This window comes from Monodelphis domestica, chromosome 5 (assembly GCF_027887165.1).
Source record: "Monodelphis domestica isolate mMonDom1 chromosome 5, mMonDom1.pri, whole genome shotgun sequence".
In the NCBI taxonomy this organism is placed as follows: Eukaryota; Metazoa; Chordata; class Mammalia; order Didelphimorphia; family Didelphidae; genus Monodelphis; species Monodelphis domestica.
Genome location: NC_077231.1, coordinates 7,999,743 through 8,021,599, shown reverse-complemented (window position 1 = coordinate 8,021,599; position 21,857 = coordinate 7,999,743).

Sequence of the window (21,857 nt, the reverse complement as noted above, 5' to 3'; positions counted from 1 at the left end):
ACAGAAGACCTGAATTCAGAACCTCATTTTGCCACTGACAAAATCTGCAACCTTGAGGAAAACAATGCAGTCTTCTCCGGGTCTGCTTCCTCCATCAGAAATGGAGGGAGCTGGACAATATTAGCTTTCAAAGTCTCAGCTCCAAATACATTCGACTGTGAGCTCCTTGAGAGGAGGGTTTGTAGCCCCAGCGCTTAGCACAGTGCCTGGCACATAGCAGGTGCTTAATAAGTATTTAGTGATGGATGGGTTGAATCCTGTGTGAGAGGAAGTTTGAATCAGTGGGAAGAGCAGTCGACTTGGAGCCAGGATCCCTGGGCTCCTCTCCTAAGCTCTAACACTCACTAGCCATCTCACCTTGGGGGCGTCATCCAATGGGTTCAACCTCCAGTGTCTCCATCTGTAAAATGTATTTTTATAATATTGGGTATAATATGTATAAAATGTAATAATATCTTATAACATTGGGTGTAATAGTATATAAAATATATCGTATAATCATATTATACATAAAATATAACATTGTGTATAATAATATAATATTATAATAATAAACAACTTTGATGCTCCCTAGCTCTCTAGGCTGTTGTTTGTAAATCCAAAAGGGCCACAGCAATGAGCCAGAGACATCTGGACCAGTGAAGCAGACTGGGCTTTTGCCCTCTTCTTAGGAAACTGCAAGGCAGCTGGGGCCGCTGTGCCCCTCACCCAGAGGGCAGCAGAATCCCCCCACCGCACACTCACTGTCTCCTCTAGGGCGCTCTTGCCATGAAACATCAGACACAATACGAAATGGCTGGCGTTAAGAGAAGCAGGACCAGGACGCTTTAGCAGCAAGGAGGTAGCTTGTCTTAGTGCAGTGGAACCCATCACAACCCCCCCACCCCCACCCCACCCGCGTCCTGCTCTCTGTGTTTGCTCCCGTGGGCAGCCCTGAACCCCCACTGGATTCTGGACGGCGTTGCAGAGAAGAGACACAGAGCCGGTTCTAAACAGCTTTCTTCCCAGCCAGAAAAAGCTGGTAATGTAGCACCATCTACAGGGGCACAGAGAGACCAGGCAGGGCGGCTGGTCTCTGGAAACAGCCGGGGCCCCATCTCTCTTCCTAGCGTTTCTGCAGCCCCAGGGTCACACTGCACAGGATGCCGGGGATCCAGGGAAACAAAGGCATCAACGCGTGCGGACCGGACCCAAGAAGCCGGCGCGGCGCGGGGCGCGAGGCCCATGAAATTCATTAGAGACACTGTGCGGCAGATCTCCCCGTAAATACACCCCCGTTCTGGAGGGACGCTGCCTCCGCGGCCATTGAAAGCAAATAATGCACAGTAATAGAATGCGCTGTGGAGGGACTGTTTTTAGAAATTGGCCAAAAGCTCCTCCAGCTGTGTTTGAGGTCTGAATGATGTATGAAATTACTCCACGAATGTCCCTGGAATACAGAGCGACTTCTTGTTTCCAAGAATCAGAGCATAATGTGTGAGATTACAAGGGAAAGGATATTCTCTCTCCCTCTCCCCCCCCCTTTCTCGCTCTGTGTGTCTCTGTCTCTGTCTCTCTCCCTCTGTCTCTCTCTCCCTCTGTCTCTCTCTCTGTCTCTCTCTCTGTCTCTCTGTCTGTCTGTCTGTCTGTCTGTCTGTCTGTCTGTCTGTCTCTCTCTCTCTCTCTCTCTCTCTCTCTCTCTCTCTCTCTTTCTCTCTCCCTCTGTCTCTCTCTCCCTCTGTCTCTCTCTCTGTCTCTCCCTTTCTCTCTGTCTCTCTGTCTCTCCCTCTCCCTCTCCTCTCTCTCTCTCTCTCTCTCTCTCTCTCTCTCTCTCTCTCTCTCTCTCTCTCTCTCTCTCTCTCTCTCTCTCTCTCTCTCTCTCTCTCTCTCTCTTTCTCTCTGTCTCTGTCTCTTCCTCTCCTCTCTCTCTCTCCCTCGCTCTCTTTCTCCCTCTCCTCTCTCCCTCCCTCTCTTTCACTCTTCCTCCCTCCTTCCCTCCCTCTCTCTCTCCTCTCTCTCTCTCTCCCTGTGTCTCTCTCTCCCTGTGTCTCTCTCTCTGTCTCTCCCTTTCCCTCTGTCTCTCTGTCTCTGTCTCTCCCTCTCCTCTCTCTCTCTCCCTCTCTCTCTTTCTCCCTCTCCTCTCCCTCTCTTTCTCTCTTCCTCCCTCCTTCCCTCCCTCTCTCTCTCTCTCTCCCCCTCCCTCTCTGTCTCTCTCTCCCTCTCCCTCTGTCTGTCTGTCTGTCTGTCTGTCTGTCTGTCTCTCCCTCTCCCTCTCTGTCTCTGACTCTCTCCCTCTTTCTCTTTCTCTCTGTCTCTCTCCTCTTTCTCTCTCTCTCTTTCTCTCTCTCTCTGTCCTTGCTTTCCCTCTTATATATATAAAATCATATATGTATATATATATATATATATATATATTCCCCCCACCCCAACTCAAACCAAGAGTTGGACATGTCCACCCACCCACAGCTTTGGGAGAGTCTTTGGAATCGATACAAGGGAAGGAACTTAGAAGCATCCGTTTTTTAATTCTCATTTTTATACTCATTCATATTATATTCTTTCACTCATTCATTTATTCCTGGCATTCAAGGTCTTCCCCATTCTCACCCATGCTCTAATTTTCCAGCCAAATTTCTCCACCCTCTTCCTTAGACACTCAATGCCCTATTCAAACAGGACTACCTGCTATTCTTCCTGGAAAAAGGGAGAGAGCGAGATTGCAGCAGGAGGAGATCTATCCTGAAAAGGCAGGTGCTTTATCCTGGTCACTTCTCTCCAGGCCTCAGTCTATCCATCTGGAAAACAAAGGGACGAGGCTGGGTGGCCTTTGCTCATGCCATTAGCCATTCCTGATGAGGCAGACCCTCACTCTTTCCTTCCATCTCATTTCATTCCACAAACATTTATTAAGCCATGCCAGAGCACACAGTGACCAAAAGGAAATAGTCTGCACCAGAGGAGCTTTTAGGAAAGGACAAAGTCTAGGACCATCTCCTCTGTGAAGACTTCCCTGATTTCTGCCCCCATCGCTACCACCTCTGAGCTCCACTCCCCTTGAGTCCGTCTTCTCTTTGTCCCTGACCACACACACACACACTAGACCAGGGCCACTCTAGAGAGTGTGCCCAGCCCTAAGGCTGGCCAGGAGCCATGGAAAGAGCTGAAGAAACCAGTGCTGGCGTCCATTAAATGGCCCTCCTCGCTGTGGTCAGTGCTTGTGGCCCAGAGGAGCCTGCGCCCACGGCCTCTGGACAGCCATCTCCTTGCTGCGGGACCTTGATGAAAGCAGCTGTCTTCTCTCTGACCCATTGGCCCCTCGTGTAAAATGAGGGGGGAAGAGCTGAAGGGAGGGGTGGTTCTCTCTTCATCCTTAAGTCTCTGCCCAGCCTCCTGAAATATGATGCTGTGTTATCCTGAGGTGGCAAATGCGTCTGGACAGCGAGGACCCGATTAGTGCCACTGACGAGTCCCAGGAAGTGGCAGCATTATTCAGGTGTGCCCTGCCTGCTTCCATGGGGCCAGAAGCAATCACCATATTTTACATAATTGGAACTTCAAAGGGCATGAATTCTAATACATGCAAATCACTCTACAGGATCCTTATTCCCCCTAATCAGGACCTGGATGTCTATACATCTATGCAGGGACTTGAATACGTGGCTATGGATGTGGTGCCTGGGAAGACACATATACACCTTTGGGGGGTGCATAGATACCTGCACATCAATATGGACAGATGGGTGGAAATATATATCGACATGCATAAACCAGCAGACACAGGCATATGGGGATAGAGAATGGACCCTTGCTTGGCAGGGCAGAGAAGTAGACAATGGAAAGCCTCCTGCAGGGGTTTCTCCCTCTCCCCCCCCCCACTTCTTAATCATGGAAGACCCTTGGGGTTTCTCTGGGCTGGGGTCTTCTCTCCCAACCAGGGCAGCCGGGGTCAAAGATCTAGAGCTGGGGGGGTCCCTAAAGGTCATCTGACCCATCTGTCTCATTTCAGAGATGAAGAGGAAAGGATGGGCTTGGCCCCAAGTCACATCGCTATTATTCCAAGCCAAATCCCCCCACTCAGAATGGCCACACTGAGTTGGTGGGAGGTGAGGAGACGGATACAAGGGAAGCATACACATTTTGTCTAAATTATACATACCTACCAGCCTTGAACGTGGGTTTCTGTACACTGTAGGTAAACAAAATGTTGATGAAATGGATAGATGAATGAATGAACTCACTTCAACAAATTATAAGTATTTGCTATATAAAATATTCTATCTATTACAAAACCAGTTATAATAATAATGATACAAATAAAGATGATAACAATTAGTATTGATGTGAGCCTACTATGTGCCAGGCACTCTGCTAATCAATTTTTAAATATAATCTCATTTGCTCTTCACAATACTAGAAGGTGGATGCTATTATAATATCCATTTTACAACAGAGGAAACTGAAGCAAACAGAGGCCAAAGGACTTGTCCAAGGTCACACAGCTAATAAGTGTTTGTGTCCAGATTTGAACTTGTGCCTTCCTAATTCAATCCCAGTGTCCCACACCTAGCTCAAAAATAGTCTAATACAATACAAAATAGTATTCCATACCATGATACAGCCAATTCTGATCAAGAACCCCATCCTCATATGCAAAAGTTTGTGCTGGACCCCAGGAAAATATAGGGCCTCTGGATGAGCCTGGAAAATAGGCTATGTGTAAAATATAGCAAAGGCAACTAGAGTGAAATGTCAAATATAGTTCAGGGATTTTCACTGTCTTGTCTGACTTAAATGTAGTTCCCTTAACTGGAAAGAACGCCTTCAAATCACACTTGAAAGTTAACTATAGTTTACAAGCCCCCATTGATGTATATCCCTTTCAATGGTCAGACAGAGGATAGAATTAGTTCAAACTAAGCAAAGGCATTTGCTGAAACGGCAAGGTAAGAAATATTGCATCTCCCTTATAAACTTGGAGCACATAGCTTTCGCCTGGAGTTCTCTTACAACTAGGAATGATGTAGAATGAGTGCCAGGATCCCCAGATAGGAAGAGGCTAAAAGCAACCATTTAGCCTTACCCTTATCTCTAGGATCAATTATATCTCATTATCCCAAACTACCATTTTCCTTCTTCCTGAAATTTCCCTTCACCAGGTAGATGCACCCTGATGGCTTCTAAGTTCCATCAAGACCCATTTGGCATCTCTTCCTAGATCTACTTTCTCTCTTCTGGATTATCTCTGAAATCCTCACATTATATGGAAACTATGTGACCTCCAGAGGCCACAATTCTCTACAGGGGTGGGACCAGATCATTGCTCAGTAGATTACCCAACAACCAAAAAAAATTACCAAATGTAGAGTGGGGAAAGGCCTTAGAGATCAACTAATTCAACTGTTCTTTTTAGAAATGGTGAAATTTGGGCTTTGTAAAGAGCAGCTAGGTGGTTCAGTGGCTAGAGTGCTGGCCCTGGAATTAGAAGGATCTGAGTTCAAATCTGGACTCAGGCACTATTTATGTGATCTTGGGCAAGCTACTTAACCCTGTTTGCCTCAGTTTCTTCATATGTAAAATGAACTAGAAAGAGAAATGGCAAACCATTCTGCCAAGAAAATCCCAAATGGAGCCATGGAAAGTTGGACCCAACTAAATATGACCAAACAAGAGCAAAGTCTTCATGAGGTTAGATAATTTGACTGAGAACACACAGGTATGATAACACAATTAGATCATCATAGAATCAGAAATTTTGAGCTAAAAGGGATTCTCAAAGCCATCTACTCCAATCTCTTTATTTTACAGAGGAAGTATTTAAAAGCTAGGGGTGACTGAGGCCACGCAGAACAAGTAGGATGTGGACCCATTTCCTATGATTCCAGAATCCACTCGATTGTGGGCTCCTTGAGGGCAGGGACTATTTTTATGTCTTTTTCTATCCCCAACACTTAGCATAGTGCCTGGCACATTGTAAGCTCTCATTAAACATGTATTGATTGCTTGATCAGATCCATTATAAAGATTAGAACTCTAGAAGCCTGGGAAGGGGAGAGAAAACACCCAGAGTTCCTTCTATGAGGTCAAAGTTTCTCCTCAGACCCCTAAGTTTGGAAGTGCCCAGACTGCTTGAGTCTGGGGAAAACACCCCCATTGCTATGCAGGCCACAGGGTCAGGCATCATTTTTCACTTTTGAGTTTCACTGGCTGTAAGGAAAGTCCTGACAGAATGAGGCTGGGTTATGAGATCCTGTCAAGGTTAGAAATGGACAGTAGCATTTCTGGCCAAGTCCAGATGAAGCATTTTTTTTCCTCCAAGATTCTACTGGGCTTGATTTCTAAAAATATCAAGGGATCAAAGGATTGGTCCTCAGTCAGTCACTGACAACAGAACCCAATGAGCCCAGCCCTGAGCATGGATCCATGGGAGAGACAGAAGAGGAACAGGCTCTGTCCTCAGAGGGCTCACATTATGAACAGAGGCTCGGACCCTGCTCTCCTCGATATAACAGGCTGGTGAGACAAAAAGAAGTGAAAGGGGAGAATTGGGATGTGGGGCTCATCCATTTATTCATTCATTCATTCATTCATTCATAGGATCTCTGAGGTCAAAAATCTTCTAGACCAGTCTGGGTCTGAAAAAGAATTCCTTCTTTTTCCATCAGAATGAGTGGTCAGTCAGGCTTCACTTGAAGCCTCCCAGGGATGAGGAGCTCACTACCTTATGAGACAACTTAATTCCTTTCCCTCTTGTATATAATTGCAATCAGTTATCCTGTAACTTCCATTCCTAGTTCTGTCTGTTCTTTGGGGACAATTTAATTCAACTTCAAGAATGTTTATTGTTTATGTAGATATGAAAAAATAAAAAATGAATTTTGAGGTCTCTGACTTCAAAAGGTTCAAAGAATATGTAGACTATTCCCCACCACCGAGCTAATCCTTGAAGAGGGGGGCCATGCCCCAATATACCCTCTCTTCTCTGGGCTAAACATGCCTGACTCTTATAATGGGAAGGGGAGGAAAAGAGAGTCTTTCAATCAGATTTCCCCTAAGGTCCCTTCCAGCTATAAATCTGATCTCCTTGTATTGCTTCGTTAGGGGTGTGGGAGAAGGGACTGGTTTCTGCAGATGGGGACCCCTCCCCTGTGGCCTGAAAGTGCTGCCCATGTCTACATCTGTCCCTGTAGAAGGAAAGCCTAATGCTGGGAGAAGCCTGTTATCATTTTTGTGGTGGTCTCTATTACAATTGTATCTACGAGGCTGACCCCACCACCACCAATGTGGAAAGGCTCCTTTGGCCATCCTGGGGTCATCGATGAGAACCAGGCCATTGTAGAATTCCCCCTGGACAAAAGACACCCACATCTGAGGTTGCTGAGGGTCAGGACCAATCCCGAGTGGGGAAAGAACTGCCTGGAAGCTGACCTCAGGCCAGTCAGCACTCAGAAAGTGCTGCCCAATGCCCCAAAACAATTCCGAAGGACCCAGGCTGAAAACTCCACCCCTAGAGAGAGAACTGGTGAACTCTGAATTAGCCTGAAGTAGACCGTTTTTTACTCTCAATTTTTATCATCTTATTTTCTTTGGTGTTTTCTTTTGCAACATGGCTAATATGTAAATATGTTTTGCATAACTTTACGTTATAATCATTATCAAATTGTTCACCTTCTCAAAGAAGGAGGGAATGAATTTGAAACTATTTTCTCTTAAAGGGTTGTTAAATTTTTGTACATATAATTGGGAAATGTTGACTTATTTATTTATTTATTTATTTGGGGAAATATTTAAAGAAAGAAATAAAATGAAATTTTTTTTTAAGTACACTGCCCAAAAGCTCAGGCACAGGCTACCCAGCCGGCCAGTATCCATCAATCTTCAGGAGTAATGGAGGATCCCAGAGCCTCTCTGACTTCAGAAGTAATGAGTGTGCTAGCCTCAACACACATGGCTAAGCAAGAAGACATCCTGCCACCTTCACACAAGTTCTGAGGAAGGGGAGCCATCAGGAAGCCCTCAAAGGAGCCAAGAGTAGCATTTGCACCCCAAGCACTCAACATCCATTCAAGATCTGGCCAGCTGTCATTCATCTTTGCAAAAACTCATATTCTTAGATAAATCACATCAGAACATAGGGGAATTGTGCTGGAGCTTCCTTCTCACCTTTCGGTGTCATGAATGCCCATGTTTGCCACATATCTTCATTTAGAGAACATTTGCTGTCAAGTGTTTGGTGAAGGGCAGGAGAGACCCCACAAACAAGAGGAAGTACAGGAGACATTTTTATCCTCCCATTGACAGGATTGAGGAGCAGCTAGGTGTCTCAATGGATTGAGAGCCAGGCCTAGAGACAGGAGGTCCTGGGTTCAAATCTGACCTCATTTACTACTTAGCTGTGTGACCCTGGACAAGTCACTTAACCCTCATTGCCTAGCTGTTTTCATACTTCTGCCTTGGAACCAATATTTAGCATTGATTCTAAGAGGGAAGGCAAGGGCTTTAAAATAAAAGAAATTAAGGCTCAGGGATCAAATGAAATAATATTTACAAAACACTATTATATATTTGGCATATAATAGGAGCTTAATAAAATGACTGTTCCTTCCCTCCTCACTTCCTCCTTACAGTCCCAGTAAATGTTAGAGATAATATTTAAAGCCTGTTTGATTTCTTTCCACTATGCAATGGATGGATAGATGGATGGGTGGATGGATGGATGAATGGATGGATGGATGGATGGATGGATGGATGGATGGATGGGTGAATGGGTGGGTGGGTGGATGAATGGGTGGGTGACTAGATGTATGTGTGTGTGTGCATGAATCCATGGATAAATAGATGGCTAGATAGATGGATGGGTGGTTGGGAGGATGGATGGATGGGGTGGATGGATGGATGGGTGAATGGGTGGGTGGGTGGATGAATGGGTGGGTGACTAGATATATGTGTGTGTGTGCATGAATCCATGGATAAATAGATGGCTAGATAGATGGATGGGTGGTTGGGAGGATGGATGGATGGGGTGGATGGATGGATGGGTGAATGGGTGGGTGGGTGGATGAATGGGTGGGTGACTAGATATATGTGTGTGTGTGCATGAATCCATGGATAAATAGATGGCTAGATAGATGGATGGGTGGTTGGGAGGATGGATGGATGGGGTAGATGGATGGAAAAGAAACATTCTTTGCCCTTCAGGAGCTTATAATCCAATAGGGGAAGACAGTAATACAGAGCTAGCAGGGAAGGGGTTTTGTTCTAGAAATGTGGGCAGTGTTGGGGAGTACCTATATTCCATGGTAGAAGGTCATAAGATGGTTTGGGGGGGGGGGGACGAATGAACTGCAAAGATGACATGACCTGATATCTAGGCGAGCCAGTAGATGCTTTAACAAATGTTACCCCAAAGTTGGATTTTGGCTTTGTTCAAAATAGTTAAGAATACTGCCGCACTGACCCTGATATCCTGGACTTCCAAGGGCTGATCTCAAACGGAGTCTAGAGCATAGAAGTAATGGGGAGGTTGGGGGACAGGCACCACCAAATTCCTGAGGATACCAGACCCTCAGAGCTGGAAGAGGACTCTGAGGTCATCCAACTGAACCCACATCTGAACATGATAGCTGATAAATGGCTATCCCTTCTGTTGGAACCACAGTGGCGTGTGCTGGGGAGCTCACGACTCAGGGAGGTGGCCCATCTGTCCTACTTCTGGACAGCTAATATCGTTGGGAAGTTCCTGACAGCTGCTCAAAGTCTCATTCTGCTCAAAGTAGAGCACCTGATAAATTCTTGATTTGCTCTGCTGACAATTTCATCTCCTGTACCTTGAAGCTACAGGAAAACCGCCTAGCTCTTCCCTAACCTCATCAGGGCCTTCACCGCTGCTCAGAAATCCTGTTAGTCATCTCTTACTGACTCCCTATCACATTCCCCACAGTAGCTCCTCCAAACTTTTTCCTCTGTTCCCCCCCCCCCCCGCCCCCTCCCTCTCCCTCCTTCTCTCTCAGATGGCCTCCAGCCTTACTTTGCTGAAAAGATAAGAGGTCATTCAATTCCCTTCCTCCACGTCTCAGCATTATACCATCATCTATCTTCTTTCTCTCCTGTCTCAGCCCCCAATCCCTCTACCTAGATGAGGATGTCATGTGCCAGGGACCAAGCTGGCTGCTGGGGATGCAAAGACAAAACCAGAGTGCTCCCAGCCCTCAGACAGCTTGTATTCTCCTGGGAGGAAGGAGGGGAATAGAGCCTAGGCACGTTCATGCATTCCTCCCATCTCTTCAAGGACCAAACTCCATCCTTTCCTTCCTGCATCTTCCCTGGCCACTGGCTCTCTCATCTCCCAGCTCTCTCTCCTGCACCCTCAAATTGAGAAAAAGAATGACAACTAAGTCATTGGACCATCAAGTTATTGTTCCATCACCTCCCTCCCCTTTCCTAGAAATCTTATGATTTCCTCCTTTTTTCCAGATGAAAGGGACTAGTGGTACTGAGTGTTCCATATAACATGGTGTTTCTGTAGTGTCCTTTGGGGGTACCAAAGTTAATAGGTCCATTTATTTTTGCTAAACTGTTTCTTTTTTGCTCTTTTTTTCTTTGTTATTAGACATAGCTTTCCAGGGAGGAGAGAAGACAGATGTATTAGGGAATACTAAGGGATATAAAAACATGAGTTAAAGGGGGCAACTAGGTGCCTCAGTGGATTGAAAGCCAGGTCTGGAGACAGGAGATCCTGGGTTCAAATTTGGTCTCTGACACTTCCTAGTTCTAAACCTGGGCAAGTCACATAACACCCAGTGCCTAACTCTTACCCCTCTTCTGCCTTGGAACCAATACACAGTATTGATTCTAAGACAGAAGGTAAAGATTTTTTTTAAAAAACCCTAAAACATCAACAATTTTTTAAAAGGACAAACCAGTGTTTGTACCCTCCTACCACCCAAAATAAAAAAAGTTAACTACATTCATTGACTCCATTCTCTTCTCACTCATTCTCTGAATAAATAAATAAGCACAGAAAGTACCCAATGTCCCCATCGATCTCATTCCCATCTGCTGCAATGCCTAGATTAGACTCTATGATCAACATCTTTCCCCTATCCAGGAAAAAACCCATCACCAGGAAATTCATCATCGTGGAGATCAGATCAGTTTTAATCCTCAGTTATCTTCTCTCCTTCCCATCCCTCCCACCCCTAATCTCCTTTCAGCTTCCTTTTCTGGGTTGTCTTTCCCCATTAAACTGCAAGCTCTTTGAGAGCAGGGACTGTATCTCTTTTTCTTATTAATTTCCCCAGAACTTAGAACCATTCCTGGCACATAGAAGGCATTTAGTACATGTTTATTATATTGAATTCTTTATTGGTGACACCCTCAACTAGACATCCATTCAGGAAGCACCCAACCATACCCACTTCGCTACCTGGTGGATTCACTCTGCAGACTTCTCCATTTCTTTATTTTCTTTCCCAGCTCCCCTTATGTGTTCTCTCATCTCCCCTGATTGAACGGAAGTTCCTTGAGAGTAGACATTGCCTTGTTTGCTTGTATTTATACCTATAGTTCTTAGTATAGTCCGAAGCACTTCATAGATGCCCTATGTTTATCCATCCATCCATCCACCTTTCTATCTGTGTTCTAGTCACACCAGCCTACTTATTATTCCCCATAAAAGACATTCCATTTTCTGACCCCTATGGCTTTGCCTTGGTGGTCTCCTCCCAGTCCCAGAATACTCTTCAACCTCATCTTCCCCTCTTGGAAGCCCAGTCTCTACCCAGTGCTATCCCTGGTCCCTCTAGTTGTTATTTCATATTTATCTCTCTGTCCCCATTTTGTTGCCCCTACTCCGGTAGAATGTAAACTCCTTGAGGGCAGGGGATGTTTGATTTGTGTCTTCCTAAGTCCAGTCTCTGGCCCAGTGCCTGAAACAAAGTAAAAGATTTGCCACCAGCTTCTCCTTTGAATTGGATAGAATCTTACTCTTGGTAACAGACAAATACAAGAGCGGCTGGCAAGGAAATCAGTCAGAAGCCTGTTTTGAACAGAGAAGAAATTCTAATTTCACCTTCAAAGAAAATAATGTTTTTCTTTTTTTGTCTTGAGCAGCCAAAGTTGAAGATAAAAGGAAATTGTTCTTTCTAGTGGGAGGAAAGGGACAGGAGGACAAGGGGCTTTGCCAAACCACACAGCAACAGAGGCGGGCAGGATTGCACTCCTTTGATATCCATTTGAAAACAAAGAAATTACAAATGGGCCTCAAACTATGATTAACGTGAAGGAAATAAGGCGAGGAATTGTTTAATGACTCAAAATTAAAGCACTGATTCCACATTTTGTCAAGGGTTCAGCTGTGTATACGCATTGGAAATAAGCCTCCCCTCACAAAAGAATGGGGACAGATGCAAAGAGTTTGGCTCGGGATACAAAACTAGGAACTTTCGGTCCAGGCCTTTTCAGGGTCCTTTTGGGAGCATCTCTGTTAACACGTCTGAAAACGGGGCCTGAAGATCCCTGCTTTGGCCTCCTGCAATGGTGAGCAGCTCATTGGGTACAGGATGGGGAAATACTGTTAGTTACAGTTCTTAGTTAGTTCTTAGTTAGAACTGTGTTCATCATTTGCTTATCCTCTTCAGCATTTGTGCTGTGCTGTGCCACAGCTCTGTGGCATAGGCTTGGAGCCAAGAAGACCCAAGTTCAAGTCCAGGCTCTGACACTTACGAGGAGGCGAGTCACTCAACCTCTTTTTGCCCAGTTTCCTTATCTGCAAAATGGGAATAATAAGAGTGCTCACCTCCCAGGGTTGTTGGGAGAATCAAATTAGATAATCATTGCAAAGGGCTTAGCACAGGGCCTGCCATATAGTGGAGCTACATAAATGTTAGCTATTATTATTAGATGGATTGTCTCTTTCATCCTCCCACAAACACATAGGGGCAGCATCACTACCCCATTTTCCAGAGAAAGAGACTTGAGATACCTAAAGGGGAAGAGATATGGCAGGACTCACACAGCTAGTCAGTGGCAGAGAGAGCCCTGATCTCCTAGACTTGTTCTCTCTCCACCGCCTGGAGGCCACCCATTCAGATACCCAACTGTCCGAGCTGGACAACACTCGGGAGCTCCAGGAAGCTCCTCACAAAGGGGGACATAGAAGGTCAGAGCTGTGAGGGCTGGAGAAGACAGCAAATGATAACCATGAAAGGACCGGGAGAACCTAAAACCCAGAAGAGAGGACGTGAAATGGACCTGAGAACCTAGAACCTAGAGCATCCATGCTGGGAGCCCATCACACAGAAGTCTGGGGTCAGTGGGGTATAGAATGTCAGTGCTGGAAGGGACCTTCTTATTTTACAAAGCAAGGAGAGAGACAGAGACAGAGAGAGAGGGAGGGAGGGAGGGAGAGAGAGAGGGAGAGGGAGAAGGAGGGAGAGAGAGGGAGAGGGAAAAAGAGGAGAGAGAGAGAGAGAGAGAGAGAGAGAGAGAGAGAGAGAGAGAGAGAGAGAGAGAGAGAGAGAGAGAGAGAGAGAGAGAGAGAGAGAGAGAGTGGGGAGAAGGGAGAGTGATGGTAATATTTCTGTCTGGTAATAATGTTCCCTGGCCCTGATTACTGCCAGGCGAACTCTCTGGAAAAATGGATGACTATAGGGAGCATCCTTGGGAGGCTGGTCTGGGACACTCATTTGGGGGCCACTGAGAGCCCCCTCCAGCCAACGGGTTCTCAAGGGCTAAGGTCCCTGCCCTGCTCTGGCAGATTTGTTCTCAAACGCTTCAGCGGGGGAATGACTTCATATTTCATAATTAGAATTTGTTTTGTTGCAAAAGTTAATTTCCTGGAAACAACCTCAGCTTCATAAAGATCATGATGGCGGCAGCCAGAAGGATGATGATAAAAGATAACATTAATGAGACCCCAGCTTGGGGAGAGCAGAATGGACTGCTCTTCCTCGGTTATTAAGAGAGGGACATGCCGGGGCTTTCAAAGCTGGTGGCCCAGTTTCTGTTTGTGAGTGGCTGTGTGTGTGTGTGTTTGTGCACTTTGAACTTTTATGCCTTTAGGAATTTGCATACAAATGCCTCATAATCATAACTGTTCTGCTTCTCAGATGTTTACAAAGTGCTTTTCCTGTTCTGCGGCAGGCAAAGCAAGCAGGATCGCCCAGAAGACAAAATGGAGGGATGGAAAAGCCAATGGACTTGTCCAAGGTCATGTAGATAGTGAGTCAGAAATCAGGGGTCATACCGAGGCAGGCTTCACCCAACTGTATTCAGAGCTCTTTTCAGGGTGGCAGAAATCTCAATATTTGTGCGTAAGCCCATGAGGGTACGTGTCTTCACAAGTTGGTGTATGCGTGTGTGTTCCCTTTCATGAACCAAAGGATGGTGGAAGCTCTGGGCAGGGCCAGGGTCCCCAGCTCCACATTCAGGATAGAGGCTCCCACGTGCACCCTCGAACCCAGCCCCCCATCGCTGAGGGCTCAAACTTGCGCAGAGTTTGGGACAAAGGACTCATGTAGCACTTCTAGAAGGCGAGGCAGTGAGTGGTCAGAACTGCCTGATAAGGAATGAAGACTGAGGGCACAGATCCAGGAACCTTAACTCCATCATGGAAGACGCGTAGCCGGGGAGGTGGATGACTCCCCCTCTTCCTGTCTGTTGACCTTTAGTATACATGTACCAGGCAATCACTGGCTGACCAATGAGTTGTTCCTAGGACAGAAAGGAAGAGTTTAGAAAAAAACCACTTCATTCCCGGAGTGCGGTGAAGGAAGCTTGGATGGAAGAGTCTTTCACGTGCTCATGGAGAGATGGAGGCTCCGTGACCAGGGTGGACCTGACTTCTCACATGTGAAGCTCCATCGTGGAGACTTGGGCTTGTTTGCTGCATTGCATGACCTCAGGATAGCCCTTCCTCTCCCACCAAGCACATCTTTACTTCCTTCTAGAGGCAGAACGTTTAACTACACAATTCCCTTCCAGCAGCAGCAGTCAATGCTCTGAGTCCCACTCCCAGCCCTGACATTCCTTGTTCTCAGGCCCTTCCTGGCTCTGACATTCCCAGTTCCAAGACCCTTCTCAGCTCTGACCTGCCCTATTCCAAGCTCCCTCCCAGCTCTCTATTGTACATGCTTTCTCAGCTTTTGGCATTCTGTGTTGTTTGTGCGTTCCTTATGCTCTATGTACAGGGCTGGGGAATAGGGGAGAGACAATGGGGAGAGAGAGGGAAGAGAGAGAGAGAGAGAGAGACAGAGAGAGACAGAGACAGACAGACAGACAGACAGACAGAGACAGAGAGACAGAGAGAGACAGAGAGGGAGGGAGAGGGAGAGAGAGAGACAGAGACAGAGACAGACAGACAAACAGACAGACAGACAGAGACAGAGAGGGAGGGAGAGAGAGAGGGAGGGAGAGGGAGAGAGACAGAGACAGAGACAGACAGACAGACAGACAGACAGAGACAGAGAGACAGAGAGAGACAGAGATGGAGGGAGAGGGAGAGAGAGAGAGACAGAGACAGACAGACAGACAGAGACAGAGAGACAGAGAGAGACAGAGAGGGAGGGAGAGGGAGAGAGAGAGAGACAGAGACAGAGACAGAGACAGACAGACAGACAGAGACAGAGAGACAGAGAGGGAGGGAGAGAGAGAGGGAGGGAGAAGGAGAGAGACAGAGACAGAGACATACAGACAGACAGACAGACAGACAGACAGACAGACAGAGTACAGTTTGGGAGTTAAGAGGTAAGACGATATTGCCTTTTGAAATAAAAACTCTTTCATCGTTTAAAATGTCTGCATTGTTTTCTTCTGGGAACTTATTTGAGTCTCTAGTGAAGCCAAACTTTTTTCATTTCCTTATTTATTGAGAAACTCAATTCTGTGACTGAGCAGGTAAAATCTGAAGGCAGCAGGCAAATGGTGCAGCCACCTCCCATGGACAGGGCTGCACTCATGGGCAAAACCTAATCATCGTCCTCTGTAATTTCATAAACATGCTGGATCTAAGGGATCTAAGGAATTTCTCTGATCACTGAGGGCCAGCAGGGTCCAAGGGGAACTCTCTTTTGTCCCAGAACTTGTTCCAAATCAGCCCTGATTTACACCCAGTGAGTAGGTGGAAATGCCACAGTCCTTTCCTTTCCATTTGACTTCCTCGCCGTGGGATAGGATGCTGGTTTAGGACTTCCCGGGGTGGGAATCATCTGGTCCTGATTTCCAGTGCAGAGTTATCAGCTGACCTCATGCCTCCTGAAGGACAGCAGGGAAGAGACAGATGGAAAGAGCGCATGGCAACTGTCCCAGCGCACTCTAAGGGAGGCCCAGGTGTTGTCATCAGGTCCAGGGGAAGCAAGAGGCACCTGGAAATAATGGACTCCCATCTGGAAAACTAGCCTAGCGTCACAAGGGACAAGGAGCTATGGATGTCTGAGCTCTCCATTCTAACACTGTGTCTCTTGGGCCATAGTCATCACCCACCCTACCCTGCCCTTATTTCACCTAATAGAAGGGTACTCAAAGAAAGACAAATCCAGAGATGATAAAATTATCTATTACCAGCAACTGAGAAAAGTCAAAAATGAGGGAATGGGAGAGCTTCATGTGTCCCCAAACTTGTGTGGAATCCCTCAGATTTCAAGCAAGAACCAGATTTCAAGCACCCACTGGGAGTCAAAACAACAACCTAGGACCCATTGAAGAAAAAAGATTCCTGAGGGAAAAGTAGGATTTTTGTTTCCATTTTTGAAAAATCGTTTAGTGATACACACTTAGAGGGTTATCATACAGTACTACTACTACTACTACTACTACTAATGATGATGATGATGATGATGATGATGATGATGATGATGATGATGATGGCAGCCCATTGACAGACATAGAAGGACATCTGATGGGACTCATTTTGTCTCTGGATTGTTGACCATCAGACAGGTCAAACCAGGGACAGCTATCACCCCAGCTCTTTCCTACTTTTCCTCGCTGCTCCCAGTTCTGTCCTGTAGGATCCAAGCAGAAGAACTGGAGACCTCTTTCACAGCACAGCCCTTCAGATGCTTGGAGGCAGCTATAACCCTGTCTTCTCCTCACAGTTCCTCCAACAGATCACTTTCTTTATGGTGAGCTTCTGAGCTGCCTGGAGTCTATACAAAGGAAGACAATCTCCATGGCCTTCCATTCCCTTCTTAACCTGGGAGTTGAGTGAAGTCAGCCTGAGTTCGATTCATGGCACAGAATGACCACAGGTAAGAACAATAACCTTTCTGTGAGCCTCAGATCCTTCACTCCTACAAGGAGGACAATCCTATTTGATGTTGGGCTGGTGTGAGAGGCGATTCAATTCCACAAGCACATATCAAAGACGTTTTAACCATGTGCCAAACACTGTGCCAGGCCAGGGATGGGTTAGTACAAAGAGAAAATGAAATACATTGTCCTGGAACAATACAACACATACACAAACACGAGCCTTTCAGGCAAAACTGGAGTGGGAGACAGACCTATCAAGTAAAGGAAAATAATGATTCCGGAAAGCAGACAGGAAGGAGGGGAGGAATGGAAGGTAGAATGAAAAGGGACGAGAGGGTGTGATTGGGAAATAGCTAATGATAATAGCATGGTAGTGCTGCAAGGTTTGCAAAGTTCTTTACCTGTGCAGACTCCTTTGATCCTCACAACGCTGTGAGATAGGTGCCAATGTTATTTCTATTTTACAGATGAGGAAACTAAGAGAAGCCAAGGCTTTCCCAGGGTCATGCAGCTAGGTTTTACTTTGCCTAGATCTAGGTCTCCACCTCACTTCTTAGACAGATCTCCTCAACTCTGGCCATGATCTCCACTTTCTTCTCACCAAAAACTTGGATTTGCCTACTGGAATCACCCCGGCCTTTCCCCATATTTTGTCTGGCTCCAGGTCTTCAGCTTGTTTCTTGGCCATGGGCTCAAGAAGCGTGCTGGTACCTCTCCTCCTTCCCACTTCCAGCTCCCCTCAACACACTGTAAGTATTTTAAGGGAAGAACATACTGCTTACTTGTATTTGTATCCTGGATGCTCAATACAGTTCCTGATACATAGAAAGATTTTAATAGACACTGCCTCTACCTCTTTGTCTCTGTCTCTGTCTCTGTCTGTCTGTCTCTCTCTCTCTCTCATCTAGTTATCTGGAATGGAATTTATGAAAAAGAGTCAAATAAAACATTGCAAGAAATGAAGGTAGGAATCAGATTGGAGTATGCCTTAATGCCTGGCAAAAGAGTTTATATTGATCCTAGAGACAATAGGGAGCCTCTGGAGGTTTTTGAGCAAGGGTTTCCATTGGCCACACCTGTGCATTAGGAAGATTATTTTGGAGCTGTTTGTCAGATGAACCGAAGAAGAGATGTGCACAGTCACTATGAAGGAGATGAAATGAGAGAAGCCCTTTGGAAATCTAAAGTACCATCTGAGTATAATAACTGGTTTTGATGGGGATGGATCATCTGGACCAAGTCTTTCATTTTGTTATTGTTCAGTCATTTTTCAATCATGTCTGACTCTTCATAACCCCATTTGGAGTTTTCTCAATAAAATTACTGGAGTGGTTTGCCATTTCCTTCTTCAGTTCATTTACAAATGAGGAAACTAAGGTAGAATTAAGTGACTTGCCCAGAATCACATAGCTAGTTAATATGTATAGGCCAATTTGAACCCAGGAAGATGAACCTTCCTGACTCTGGCCTGGTACTTTATCTACCAGGTCACCTAGCTGTCCTTCATTTTACTAATGTGGAAACTGAAGGGCAGAATAGTTCAATAACTTCTCCGAAGCTACCCAGGTACTAAGCATTAGAATCAGGACTCCTTGGGTTCTGTTACCCCCAATCCAGACCCTTATATCACCTCTTATCCTGATTAAATCCACCAAAGCCCTTGCTCTGGTCAAATCTAAGGCCTTTGGATGTTTAATAAAATGGAAATAACATCTTGGAACCAAAAAGCCCTTAGGTAAAATTTCTTCTAACGATCGCTTCTAAAATGGATTCAATTTGAATTGCTCAAGTTCATCTTTTCCAAGCCCTGAATGTTTTTCTTATTGGATGTTTTTGTCTGAAGGGAGCTGACACATGAATGGCATGTCAATTCCAATGCTATTGACACCTGTCCAGTCAGGGTTGTTTATGGGAAAAGAATGAAATCTTTGCCAATAGTCCGTTGGAGATGAAGCTGTCATCTCTCCAGAGCTGAAGGTGAACACGTCGTCACAGTATTGATGAGGGTTCTCATTGCCCATTCCTCTAAGGCTCCTATAATCCAGGGATGGATGGGCTTCCAAGTGCACCTGAGATTATTTGTGACTGTTAATGAGACAGAGTCACTTCTATTCAGTGAGTCATGAAAAAGAGTCACCTTAGAAGGTAGTGAGCTTCCTTCCCATCCCTGGAGACTAGATGAGCACTTGTCCAAAATGTGGTGGAAGGGATTCTTACTAAGACATGAGTTGGGCTAAATGACTTATGGGCTCTGATATCATGATACTCTTTGAGAATGATCTCTAGGAATCCCAAGACAAAGAGGCAAGCAGGTATAGAGGAAACTTTTCAGGTCAATGCCAGAGAATCTTCCTAACGATGGAAAGTAGTCATGAATCAAATGGGTAGCCTCAGGAGGAAGTGGAGGTCTCCAAACAGAGACTGGAAGACCACCTGTCAGGGGTGCCCCAGATGGGATTCGTGGGTAAGTAAGGTTTGGGCTAGAGATCCCCTTCCCCCTCCAGAGTCTCCTCCAGTTCTGAGAATCTCTGATTCAAAGAGAGTGATGGACGTGATTGACCAGAAAGACTGTTGATCTTACATAGACCCAGTCTTATTCCCATGTCTCAAACATGCGTTTTGTAATGTTTCCTTAAAATCGAAGCGCCTCTAGAGGGAAAAAGCCTAAAGGCTTAAATGATTCATGGGAAAGCAGCTGGCAAGTTGTAGTGAAGAGTCTCGGACTGGGAGACAAAAGGTCTGGATTGTAGGCTTGCTTCCAATCCTCACCATGAGGAAAGAGCACGACTTCTTCTTGCCTCATTGATACATAGAAGCATTATATTAGAAGGAAGGCCAGCTAGTCCAATGTACACCCAAGCAGACATCTCCTTCTACAACATCCCACCTGCGGTCATTCAGTCTCTGCTTGAATGCCTCAGAAGATAAGCAACTCACCAAAGCAGCCCATTCCACTTTGGGACTGGTCAAATTATTCAAAAGTTTTCCATTACATTGAGCTGAAACATACCCCCTTCTTCCTACTTTGTCCAGTTCTGTTTTCTGGGTTCAAGAAGAACAAATCTAACTATTCTTCCACAAGACAAACTTTCTAATCATAGTGTGAACCTAAAAAAGTCACTCCCCCTCTCTCAGCCTCAATCTCCCCATCTGTAAAATGGAGTTTGAATAATAGCTCCTTCCTTACAAAGTTGCCGATGATCAAATGAGATAACTTATGGAAAGCACTTTGTAACCCTTAAACCACTAAATAAATTGTTAATTCACACTGGTAACACCCTCAAATCATTTTCCATACAAACACTTGCTTAGTCCTGAGCTCCCCATCCCATTCTTATGAAATTGACTTTTTTTATAGATCTAGAAATTGCCTTTGGTGAATAGTTGAGCTACTCTCTTGCCTCAGAAAGGGATGAATTGCGGGGGGACCTCAGGTAACCCTTAAGTTAGTCTATAGATGAGTCAATAACACTGCAGATCTGGGAAGAATAAGATGTAATCACTGTCACACACACACACACACACACACACACACACACACACACATGATGGACCACATCTCCTGAAAACTGTTCTTTGTAGGTCACAAATGAGAAAGAAATGAGCCCAGAGTCTTCCAATGGAGAGATCAGACAATATAGTCTGGCCAAACTTGGACTGCCTGACTCCATGCTCAGAGCTCTGCTTCCCATTGGAGAGCTGAGGCCAAAACACCCCTGGACATGCCTTCCCATCTCCCATCTCTGCAAGCAGAGCCTCTGCCAACAGCCCCTCCCAGTTACGGAGAAAGATCTTCCTTTCCTTTGTCCTGGTTTGGACATATGCATGGTCCTGTGACTCATGGAAGATTCCTTCCCTTCACTGAACCTCAGTTTCCTCCTCTGCTAAATAACCAGGGCAATATCTGTGCTGCCCACTTCCCAGCATTTGAACAAAGTGATCTTAGAAATATGAACTATTATTCGAGATCCTATTCTGAACAAGTGAGGTTGCCAGATTCATAACCCCTGGATAGTTGAGTGGCACCTAAATACCAATTTAACAGCCACTACCTCCTCTACAAAGTCTTTCTTGATTTCTTCTCTCCTTCCCAGGATGACCCAGGGGAAAGGATCTTGAATTTGGGCAGGATGAGTTTGAACTTCAGAGATGTCACTTCTGATGTGACTCGTTAACCTTTCTACTCATGTTCTCACCTGGAAAAGGAAGGCTTTAAACTAGACAATCCATCCTGGCTCCAATTACTATGTCCCTACGAGATCCTTAGCTCTGTCTGGGCCTCAGTTTCTTTATCTTCAAAAGGAGAGTTTTGAACTAAATCATTTCTGAGCTCTCCTCCAACTCCAAAATTCTATGATGATGCTAGGATTAGATTTCCTCTCCATGGACACCTGGACTGCCTTTCTCCTTCAAAATGCCCAGCAGTTTCCCATGGCTACTGGGAGACTGGCTGATGAGATGGTCTCTGCCTGAGGCCAGAGTGAATGATGGGGAAGGAGATGACAGCTCCCAGAGAAGACATTTTATACTTTCCCTACATGAACTCACCATACTGGGTGTTTATCACTCCCATGCAGGACTGTCAAAAAGTGGCAGGTACATCTATTTCCCCCAAACCAAAGAAGTTTCAA